Source organism: Crotalus tigris, unplaced genomic scaffold, assembly GCF_016545835.1.
Source record: "Crotalus tigris isolate CLP2741 ecotype Arizona unplaced genomic scaffold, ASM1654583v1 scf7180000018954.1357295, whole genome shotgun sequence".
Classification (NCBI taxonomy): Eukaryota; Metazoa; Chordata; class Lepidosauria; order Squamata; family Viperidae; genus Crotalus; species Crotalus tigris.
In genome coordinates this window covers 1022476-1034399 of record NW_024097293.1, presented here as the reverse complement: position 1 = coordinate 1034399, position 11924 = coordinate 1022476, and the positions used below count along the sequence as shown (strand labels likewise).

The 11924-nt window shown below is 38.0% G+C and overlaps 1 long non-coding RNA gene across 1 annotated transcript; it reads right to left on the bottom strand.

Annotated features, from left to right (window-relative positions):
* Positions 1–4915: 4915 nt before the first annotated feature.
* LOC120314572 lies at positions 4916–7350 on the bottom strand. The gene is made up of 3 exons (XR_005558483.1): positions 7222–7350; positions 6310–6364; positions 4916–5510 (listed from the first exon to the last, which is right to left on the bottom strand). It is a non-coding gene; the product is annotated as an uncharacterized LOC120314572 (long non-coding RNA).
* Between the last annotated feature and the right edge of the window lie 4574 nt (positions 7351–11924).

Genomic DNA, 11924 nt, shown 5'->3' with positions numbered 1-11924 from the left:
GGTTGTTAAGTGAGTCATGCCTGATTCTATGACTTTTTTGCCACTGCAGTCATTAAGTGAATCATGCAGTCATTAAATGAATCCCCCCACTGACTTTACTTTTTAGAAGCTGGCTGGGAAGGTCACAAATGACAATCACTGCAATCATTAATGCTGTTGTAACTTCAGATGGTCACTAAACGAAAGGCTGTAATTCAAGGACTAACTTTAGAACCTTCAAAAACTTCTCAAGGCTCAATTAGGGTTTTGAAATGGGGAACAGGATGAGGAGGGAACATGCACCATGTTCATCTCATGGTCAGAAGATCTTGGCTTCCTGGCAAGGCATAGCCAAAATTCTCTTTCCATCTGTGTTATTGTTAATATTTCAGAAAACACATTCAAAATTCAAAAGGAACTTGATAGACTTGAATACTGGGTTCTCTACACAAATGCTATTTATTGGTGAGAAATATAAGGTTCTGCACTCAAGTAGGAAAAAATATATACACGGGTACACGTTAGGTGATATCTGGCTTGACAGTAATACAGTACTTGTGGAAGGTTCTGGGCCTCTTGCCTGACTACAAATTAGCATGTCAACAGTGTGCTGCAGCTGCCCAAAGAGACAAAGCCATTTGAGGCTGCATCAACAGAGGTATAATACTCAACTTATAATCATTAATTTAGGAATTGTTTACCACTGACAAATGTAACTTATGACTAATTCTTGCACTTAAAGCTATTACAGCACCTCCCTAGTCGCCTGACCACTATTTGGGCACTTGGCAACCATTTTCTCTCTAAATGCACTAAATATCATCTTTGTATATGCTCCATTAAGGCATCCCAGTGATCATCCATTTCTGACATCTATGCAATCATCAGGAACAAAATATATGTTTGGCAACTATATTTTTTTTCAAACAAGAGGCATTCCTCCCATATTTATTCAAGGTGATTTGCAGTGCAAATTTCCTCATTAGATATTAAACTGTTTTATTTTCTCACAGATAGGCAAGGCTAAGAACAAAAACTAAATAACAATTAAATATCAATGTCAACCCATTAAATTGAGTCACAATCTAGATATTGCTCTGAAGAAGCAACTTCTGACTCATGGTATTATCTTGCTGCTACATAAAAAGTTTTAAACCAGAGTCTTCCTAACCTGGTACCCTATACATATTTTGTATTAAATTTCCAAAGTTGGAGTCAAAGTCTATAAAAGAAGTGTAACCCAGAAAATTGCAATGTAGTTGGGAAATAATTAAATCCTCTACAATCAAAACAGGATTTTCAGGAACAATATGTAAAATTTGAATTCAATAGAAATGGTTGTATAAGAACGTAGTGAGAAGAAGAAGAAATAAAATTCTTCTTGGGAAGGGAATGAATGGATATCAAAATTGATAAAATAGATAAATTATTATGTTCTGCTTCCTCTAAACATACACATGATAACATGCATATGTACAAAAGAAGTCAGGGTTTGTTTTGCAGTACTCGATACACCATTTGCTAATTTTGACCCTGTTCATATGCAAATAAACAACAGAAGAGAAGATTCCTTGGAAAAGACCCTGATGTTGGAAAAGGTTGAAGGAGGAGAAGGGACAGCAGAGGATTAGATAGATAGATAGATAGATAGATAGATAGATAGATAGATAGATAGATAGACAGACAGACAGACAGACAGACAGACAGACAGACAGACAGACAGACAGACAGACAGACAGAATGAGCATGAATTTAGGCAAAATCTGAAAGACAGGAGACTTAGCATGCTATGGTCCATCGGGTCACAAAGAGTCAGACACAACTTAGTGACTGAACAATAACAATTAAAAATGGAAATAAAGATGGAGATCATTTGAAGAGGTTGCCAGCTTCTTGGTTGATTGGGAAAATCAGACTTGGTGACCTATAGAATGGAGCAGAGTTTTCACCAAAAGTAATTTCTTCACTGCCTCAGAATGTTGCAAAATGAGGAATAGTTTGTCAGTTTCACAAATAATATTTTTATAATATGTATGTTGTTGAAGTGGTAAGCACTGTGGATCTGAGTCAAGACTTCACGCAGGAAGTTCTCAAGCAATGGACCACACGCGAGCCACATGGAGCAGCCATTTTTATACATCCTATAGCAACGCCTATTTCCCTTCTCCTTTGGTCCCGCTGGAAAGGCCCAGAGAGGTCACAATCTATCAGAAGCGTCTAACTGGAATACATTATCTCCATCCTTGTCTACTCAGGTTACCTCAACATCCAACATACTACCATATATGGGCATGTTGTCGTTTCGGCAGAAAGTCAGAGTTTGTTCTTTGGTTTTAGTGCACTCATCCTGTTTATTTTTAAAACATCATTTTCCCTTGAACTGTTTCCCTCAGTTTCTAACTCAACTCCATACCATTATATCCAGTGCTTTTTTTGTAAAAAAAAAAAAAAAAAGAAAAAATGCTGGAACTCACACATGTCATACAACCTGCCTTGTCTACCCTACAAGATTCCATCCCAAAAACATGCCAGAACTCCATTCTGGGCATTCTATGACAAAAAAAAAAGCCCTGATTATATCAGTTGAAATGCAGCCACTAAAAAGCAGTAATTGTTCGACCCATGCAGCTATATGACATTAAACATAAGGAGCGTTTTGAAATTTAAAAGAAAACTTTTCACTGAAAAGTGGAAGAAAAGATGACAAACTTACAACTTAGGACTTCTTGCTTATTTCACAGTTAAGAACAAGAATGAGTGTATTATGCTGGATAAAAACACGCAATAAAATTGATTATAAAAGATTATTAAAAAGATCTAAAATGTTTATTTATATTTCTGGTGAAACCCCAGTGCTATTGCACAGAATCTAGCCACCTGCGCCGTGATCACTGCCTGCTTGTACTTAAGCAGCCACTGGAGATAAATACTTTCCGAACGACCAGGATACCTATCCATTATGGGGAGGATATGGTTTTTCCAGATAGCTTTATAGAAGGAACATCGAAGGAGTATCTGTCCAATGGACTCCACCTCTCCTGAGCCACAGGAGCAGAGTCTTTCTGCCAATGGAGTCTTTTTATACTTGCCATACACGACGGCCGATGGAAACACATGGCACTGTGCAAGCGAGAATGCTTTCAGTGATTTACTGACTCCAACTGACTAAGACACCTGGCAGGTGTAACCACGTATCTAATAAAGTTTGGAGAGAGAAACAGCAGAGCTATACCTAAGTCCGTTTGCCTCTCAATGTCCTCTACCCTTTGATGCAAGATTTGCTTTACTTGGTCATAGTCCAATTTGAGAATTGAGGCTGACAAGAAGCCTAGTTTGGCAAGGTTGGACTCAACTGCCTTGATCCATGAAGAGGAGAATTTATCTTCAGCCGCGTATTCTCCATGGGCTTTTTGCGAGCCAGTGGCATGGATGACCACCCCTAGGTATTTAAAGATGGTTACCTGCTCTATTTTGTGGCTATTTAAATACCATGAGTACCATTTTGGCCTTTTTGCAGGGTGCATTTGGCCTTTTTACAGGGTGGGAGTGCTGCAGGGCTGCCTTGACGATCTGCGGTGGGCCATGGAAGCACTGGCTGGCCCTGCATACAGGTGGGGTAGGGGATAGGTGGGGGTAGAGCAGCCAGGGCAGGAGGCAGAGTGGGGGTGGACGGGCAGGTTTTGGGCACTCGGTCTCTAAAAGGTTCACCATCACTGGCTTAGTCCTTGTAACCGTGTCAAAAGCTGACTTAAGATCTATAAAGGCAGCATATAATGATACAGGTCTATCTAATGCACATTTTTCAATCAAATGATGAAGAACTAAGCACTGATCTATGGTGCCTCTCCCCTCCCTAAACCCAGCTTGTTCTTCGGCAATCAGGTTCTCAAGAGCCAGCCACTCCTTTAATTTATCTTGAAGGTATTTGGCATAGAGTTTGCTGATTATATTTAGCAGACTTGTTGGTCTGTAATCGGCAGGGCCGCCTCTCTTTCCCTTTTTATAAATTGGGACCACAATTGCCAAGTCCCAATCCTCTGGGACATGGCCGGTGGAGTCAATATGGGTGAACAGCACTACCAGGATGGGTATCCACCACTCCATATTATTCTTTAGTAATTCGGCCGAAATGAAGTCAGCTCCTGGAGCTTTCCCGATCCTCAGTTGGCCAATGGGGGATTTAATTTCAGACTCTGAAACTGGAGGCCACTCAGGTAAATCATTCACTATAGACCTTGTACTCTCGCTAGAGGGGTCTTCATACATTCTCCGAAAATGAAGTTCCCAGGTTATAGGAGATATATGACAGTCTAATGGGATATAGGTTCTTTCAGAGTGGCAAGCTATTAGACGCCAAAATAAGGAGGAGTTCTTTTTCTTTGCTGCCACGATGAGCTGTTCCCAAGAAGATCTTGTGTCTTGTCTCTTCTTGAATGCAATCAATTGCTTGAATTGTTTTTTGAATGTAAGTAACTGTTTAAGAATTGCTTTATTGCCATATCCAGTCTCACTTTTGTACTCCTTGTATGCCAAGTTAAGAGCTTTCTTGGCTTCCATACCCTTATGACTGAAGGAGCACTGCAACTCCCCACCAGCAGTATTGTAGACTATAAGGGGCCTTGGACAGCTAGGTTCACTGACATGTGAAAACTTGCTGTGGGTTGAATGGTTTGGATGGCTACAACCATCAGTGCGTGTACCTATCTCTTTCCATACCACTCCAGAGAGGTCTGCCCTACCTCCCACCATGCCTTTCCTTTTCCTTGCAGCTAGTGACAGGCAGGCCCAGCTGATAGGAGGTGCAGCTAGAAGGTGAGCAAAGGCAATCTGCCTTAAGGCTGAATCTTGAGAATGGAATCCAGGCAATGAAAAAGAATGTGCTCCAGTTTGATGCTTGGAATATTTATTACAAAGAATCAGCAGTTTAGAAATGATCACGAAAAGTCCAGCAATTCAAAGCAAAATTTCCACCATAATCACATATATTTGCATAAGAATGGACAAATGGCAGTTTAAAAAATGGACATTCAGATTGATTGATCAATCAGTGGCTTAAACATAGGCTATAAAGTATTCTGAAGGTGAGGAAGCTTTCCTTCTGCTAAACCTTCCAGTGTTGAATGCTACAATGAATAAAGTGACATAAAAAACATTTTAACAGTTTTTAAAATATTGTATGGCAAATTGGTTAAAAAGCTATAGCTTAAACCTTTCAGCCTATAATACTCTGAAGATAAGAATTTTAAACTAATAATAAAATGGCAGAGGCTTCATGGATTTCTTCCCAAGTTTGATGGCACAGAAGAAGGTTCTCTGGAAGCTGCTAAAAATTATACAGCAAACATGTGGAGTTTAGAAGCTGGTCACATCTGGTAATAAAATAATTTCTTAAGTAATGCAAAGTCTGATAGATTCTACTGGTAGTAAGCCTAGACTAATAATGTTTATGAAGATAACGTGACAGATGGCATATATCATAACTTTGACAGGAAAAGTATCATCCCTGGAATCAAAGCATTGGTTTTGGTAATCTGAGGGGAAAAAGAAAACAATACAGTTATATCATAAAGTTCAGGAGAGTTCAAGATTTCTACTTATAGGAAGTTATGATAACTTTAAAACATTTTAAAGACTTTTTGTGGTCTGTTTTATTTGGCAGGAACAAAAATCATACCCAATTCATTCAGAACGGATAAAAATGCTGAAAGCGTGTGCAAGAGAGAGAGCAGCTCTTGCAAGCAAAGTGTGAGTGAGTGAAAGAGCGAGAGAGGGGCTTTGCCAGCAAAGGGCAAGAGACAGAGGGGGGGACTTTTGGGAGCAAAAGGTGAGAGAAAAGGGGGACAGTGAAGGGGAGAAGGGGAAAAGAAAAGGCATTGACTTCTGACTTCCTCTATTGCAGTAGGAGGAAGCATTAATATTGAACCTCAACTTTTTATTTTTCAATAATATTATAACTAGCCATTTTTATAACAACAAACAAATTTAACCAGTAAAGCCCAAAATTCCCCCTCCCCTTTTTTTTTTAGTCATCAAGTTTTTGACATCTTGCTAAGCACTGGTGGTACTCGAATATTGTCATGTCCTAAAAGTGGTACAATCCGTGAAAAGGTTGAAAATTTTGGTGTCTCCAAAATGGGAACTAGAAATTTACATGAGCCTTGCCAAGCAGCAGCACCTGTCCATCTTACGCAAGAAAAAATTGTGGGACAACATTAGATATGTTGTAATACAAAATATAAATATAAAAACATCTGAGAAACTTCCACAGCCACCCAACCTAAAGCCTCTAAAGCATTTCCTTCTTCCTTATTTATTTATTTTTTGTCCTACCTGAGGAATCATATCTGTTGTCTGACAGGCCACACTGGTTTATATGAACCTGGTCCTAGAAGGAATGGTAGATGGTCAATTTTTTAATATACAAATGGTAGATACATACAGTTTAGCAGTTTCCAAAGTAAAAAAGAAACAGCATTTCTTCATTTAAGAGCATTTCTTATTACTAGTTCTTATATGCTCCTATCAGTAATGACCCATTTACAAAGAATCTGCACTCTCCCCTGCTTTCTTAGGCTACAGAGCAGTAGAAATTGCTACACTGATAGAGATGCTGGGTTAACTGATTTGAGTATACACTAATTCAAATGTCTCAATGTATAGATTATTCTCATAATTGCTTTGTTAAATTATCAAGTGACTTTGCTAACATTCTTGAGCTATTTTCTTTTCATAGCTATTGTGACCAGAACTATTTTGATCAATCTGTGGAGAACATGAGGATACACATCTCTCTCTCTCTCCCTCTCTCTCTCTCTCTCTCTCTCTCTCTCCCTCCCTCCCTCCCTCCCTCCCTCTCTCTCTCTCTCTCTCTCTCTCTCTCTCTCTCTCTCTCTCTCTCTCTCTCTCTCTCTCTTGCCCCATCTACTTATGCACCTATTCTGTAATCTAGGACCATTCAGGTCTGAGACACTAATATAACTCAATTTTCCTTTGTTTATGTTTTTTCTTATGAATTAAAAAGTTTCCTTCTTCAGATAGCCTAGCCATGCCAATAATAACAAATAAGCTAACATCACACAGTTATCTTACTGGTATCAGCACAGTAGCTCCATCGCTTATCTTTATCATAATTCATTGTTGCACACCAAAATCTTCCCCTTTTTTCCTCTTTATTGATGCAAGAGTAAAACACACTGTCTTTGTACTTAAAGGGGAAAACACAAGATTGTCCTCGAGAATTACCTCTGTTGGAATATTCATGAACAGGAAGAGTCATGTGATAACTCAGTCATCCAATGAGAAGAAAGGGCTACTGAGTCTGTGCAAAAAGAGTATTGAGTTAGGAGCTGGATTTCCAATCTCAAGGTTTGTCTTTGGTCTGTCTCTGTAAGAAGTCTTCATTAAGCTATGTTGATGTAAAGAAGAATGGTATTGTAAATATTTTATATAAATATAAAGTTATTTGAATCAGCTAAATGCAGTCAACTGTGAGAGCTTCTGATTTATTTTTCACCAATAGAGAATTTAAAATTCTCTAACAGGTTATGGGCCCAGAGTTTACTAAGGACTGCATTGTAATTTAAAGCTGGAAGAAATTGCCTGTGTTTAGAAAGTATAAGAACAAAGCAGAATTAGCAGAATGGCTGCAATGAAATTTAAGGAAAGTTGTGTGCCTCGTTTGGGCCAGAAGAATTACATTATATGGGCTGCAAAAATGGAATGTTTGCTGAAAGCAAAAGAGCTGTGGTATATTGTTGAAAATCCACCACAAGTATTTGCAGCTGCAGATCAGAAAAGCCATGATCAAGCAATGACTTATCTCATCTTGAATTTAGATGATGCACAATTTCTAAATGTTGCAAATTTAAAGACTGCAAAGGAGATTTGATTGAAATTGAGAGCTGTGCACATGAATGTTTCTGCTTGCAACATAGTGCAATTGTCAAGAAAACTTTACAGAGCCTGTTTGCAACCAGGTGAATCTGTGGAACAGCATTTAAATAAAATGCAAAGTTTATTTTTGGACTTAGAACAACGTGGGATTAAATTCCCTGAGTTCCAGAAGGTTTTATTGGTGTTGAACAGTTTAGATAAAACCTGGAACATAGTTTCTGCAATATTTGAGTGCAAAGAAGAGCAAGACTTAAATTTTGAGGCTTTAAAGGCATGTTTGCTTAATGAAGAAGAAAAACACCATTTTAGAAACAGCCATGAGGAGGAGAAATTCCTGAGGAGGGGGTCCAGACTGCAAGTCTCCAGAGAAGAAACAATCAGATCAAACCCGGACCAAATTGCAACAAAGGAGAGATTTTGCTGCTCGGCGGGAAAAGACTTGCTACATTTGTGGAGAAAAGACACATTTGCAAAGGAACTGTTTGCAGAGAAACAATTTGCAGAAAAAGATATTTGTGCAAGGAAAAAGGACTGCTTTGAAAAAGGACTGCTTTGCAAAAGGAACATTTTGGTGTTGCAAAAGTTTGCTATAGCAACAACAGAGACAAGTGGCTAATAAATAGTGGGGCAAGTGAAACAATTGTTAATGACTCTGAATTATTTTGCAGGTTTGTTCCAGTAGCACAAGAAGCTGTGGCTTTGGCAAATGGCCAGAAAGCAAAAGTCATTGGAAGAGGCGATGTAAAAATTCCATATTTGGAATCAAAGTTTATCAATGTGCTTTGTGTACCTGAGATGGAACATAATTTGTTAAGTGTGTCTAATTTAGACAAACAAGGTTTTGAGGTCATTTTTGTAAATGGGAAATGTCTCATCAAAAGGAATGGGAATATTTGTGCAGAAGGCATAAAGGAAGATAATCTATATGTATTGCAGGGACAAAAGGTTCAATGTTCCCATATATTTAAGAATGTTGCAGAGCATGATTCATGTGTTCATCTTCTGCATAGAAGACTTGGCCATGCAAGCTTTAAAGTTTTGCAGCAAATGCAAGATTTTGCAGAAGGGCTAAATTTGAAGGGATGCAAAACATATTTGGACTGTGCAGTATGCAAAGCATCGAAGTCAAAGGCATTCCCAGTTAGTAAATGTAGCACAAGACAAACAAAAAGAGTTCTAGAGCTAGTCCATGCAGATCTGGTGGGACCTATGCAAGCCAGTTTGGGAGGAGCAAAATATGCACTGGTAATTGTTGATGACTATAGCAGGTATTCGTTTTGCTACTTGCTTAGAGCAAAGACAGAGGTGCTACAACAATTCAAACAGTGGGTAAGTTTTGTAGAGAGAAGATACAGACAACAAGTGTGTCAGTTGCAAACTGACAGAGGTACTGAATTTACTAAATTCCAACAATGGTTGGGGCAGTTGGGGATAAGACACAGACGTACAAATCCTTACACAGCAGCAGAGAATGGTGTAGCTGAAAGAAGGAATGGTGTTTTGCAAACAATGAAAGATTCATTATTGGAGGATTCTGGTTTCAGCAGGTCATATTGGGGAAAAGCCATATTGACTGCCAATTATATAGTTAACAGGCTGTGGAATTCCTCCCTTAATAATACTCCATATGCCATTCTATATGGGAGAAAGCCATCACTGGCACATTTGAGAATTTTTGGAAGTACTGCATGGGTACATATTCCAAAAGCAATCAGAAGAAAAGGACAGCAAAAGGCAAGAAAGCTCAGGTTTGTGGGCTATCAGCCAGGGTCAAAAGGATATCACTTTAGTGATGGAAGTAAAAGAATTATAATTTCAAGGTCTGCTAATTTTGCAGAACAAAATTAGGACAGAATTAATGCAAATTCTGGGTATGTCTCACTTAATGACGATGATCTGTTTAATGACAATAACTCATCTAATGATGAAAAAATCATTATTGAAGATGTCCATGTTCAGGGAGGAGAGGCTGAACAAGACATGAAGCCAGAAGGACTTGAGACACAGGAGCAGTTAATACTACATAGGTCAGAGCAATGTAACAAAGGAATTCCGCCTGATAGATATTCTGCTAGCAAGGTAAAGGTTTGCAATGTGTGGTATGAGCCAAGAAGTTATAAAGAGGTGTTGGCATTACCAAAAGCTGAACAAGAAAGATGGAAGGAGGCCATGGATAAAGAGATGAAATCCATGGGAGACCATGAAGTATTTAAATCAGTGACTTTGCCACAGGGAACCAAAGCTGTGGGTTGTAAGTGGGTATATAAGAAAAAGGTATTGCCAAATAATGATATACAGTATAAGGCCAGGTTAGTGGCACAAGGTTTTTCACAATTAAAGAATGTGCACTATGATGAAGTATTTGCGCCAACTGTGAAAAGTGAGAGTATAAGATTAGCACTGGCGTTGACAGCGGCATATAAGCATAAAATCTGGCACTTTGATATCACAACTGCATTCCTCCATGCTGAGTTAGAGGAAGAAATTTATATGATCCAAGCACCAGGATATGAAATTGCAAAAACTAACATGGTATATAAATTAAACAAGGCTACTTATGGGCTGAAGCAGTCAGCCAGAAACTGGAATATCTGTTTAGATACTGCTTTAAAGGATCTTGGATTTAAAAGTTGCAAAGCTGATAATTGTATATATACTGGACAGTTACAAGGAGGGAATTGTCTACTGTTATCATTTGTGGATGATCTTTGCTTCATCACAAAGGATGCATCACAAGTTAAAGAATTTGCTGATAAATTAGGAAAGAAATTTGAATTAAAGAATTTGGGAGAAATAAAAAATTATCTTGGTGTAGAGATACAGAAAAATGAAAAAGGTAGTTATATTTTCAGTCAAAGGAGAAAAATTGAGCAGTTATTGAAGAAATATAATATGAAGGATTGCAATACTGCTCCCACACCCATGAGTGCGGATTTTTATAACAGTTTAAGTGTGGACAAAGGTGAAACCTGTGATCAAGAGATATATCACTCAGCAATAGGGAGTTTGTTATATCTATCACAGTGGTCCAGACCAGACATAGCTTGCGCAGTAAGCATTTTGAGTTGTTTTACTGCTGCACCTACAAAGTTACATTGGATGGGTGTAAAAAGTGTTCTCAGATATTTAAAGGGAACTATAAATTTGGGTCTTCAAATACAGATTACTGAGGAATTGAAATTAAAGTGTTATGTCGATAGTGACTATGCAAATGACATAAACACAAGGAAATCAAATTCTGGGATTATAATATTGTTTGGAGGGACTCTGATTGGATGGAAGTCCAGAAAACAAACAACTGTTGCTATTTCAACAGCGGAAGCAGAGTTTATTGCTTTATCTGAATTGTGTTCTGAAGTTGTTGCAAGATTTAAATATTAATGTAAAAGAATCTGTAAAGGTATTTGAAGACAATGCTGCCTGTATAAAAATGGCAACTCGTGACAGGGTGAAGAACAGAAGTAAACATATAGACATTAAGCATTGTAATGTCAGGGAAGCTATAAAAGAAAAATTGATTAGTTTACATCATTGTTCTTCTGAAGATAATTTGGCAGACATGATGAATAAACCATTGGGTGGTATTCACTATGGAAAATGTGTTAAGTCAATAGGTCTGATGTCTCTTCCTGTCATGAAGGGAGTAGGGTTGGAATATTCATGAACAGGAAGAGTCATGTGGTAACTCAGTCAGCCAATGAGAAGAAAGGGCTACTGAGTCTGTGCAAAAAGAGTATTGAGTTAGGAGCTGGATTTCCAGTCTCAAGGTTTGTCTTTGGTCTTTCTCTGTAAGAAGTCTTCATTAAGCTATGTTGATGTAAAGAAGAATGGTATTGTAAATATTTTTATATAAATATAAAGTTATTTGAATCAGCAAAATGCCGTCAACTGTGAGAGCTTCTGATTTATTTTTCACCAATAGAGAATTTAAAATTCTCTAACAACCTCCATATTCTAAATACAGGGAAAACATTAAAACATATAAATTGTCTTAGCAATATTTTACATCACTTAACTTTAGATTTTAATTTCATAACAGTAAGACACTTTTC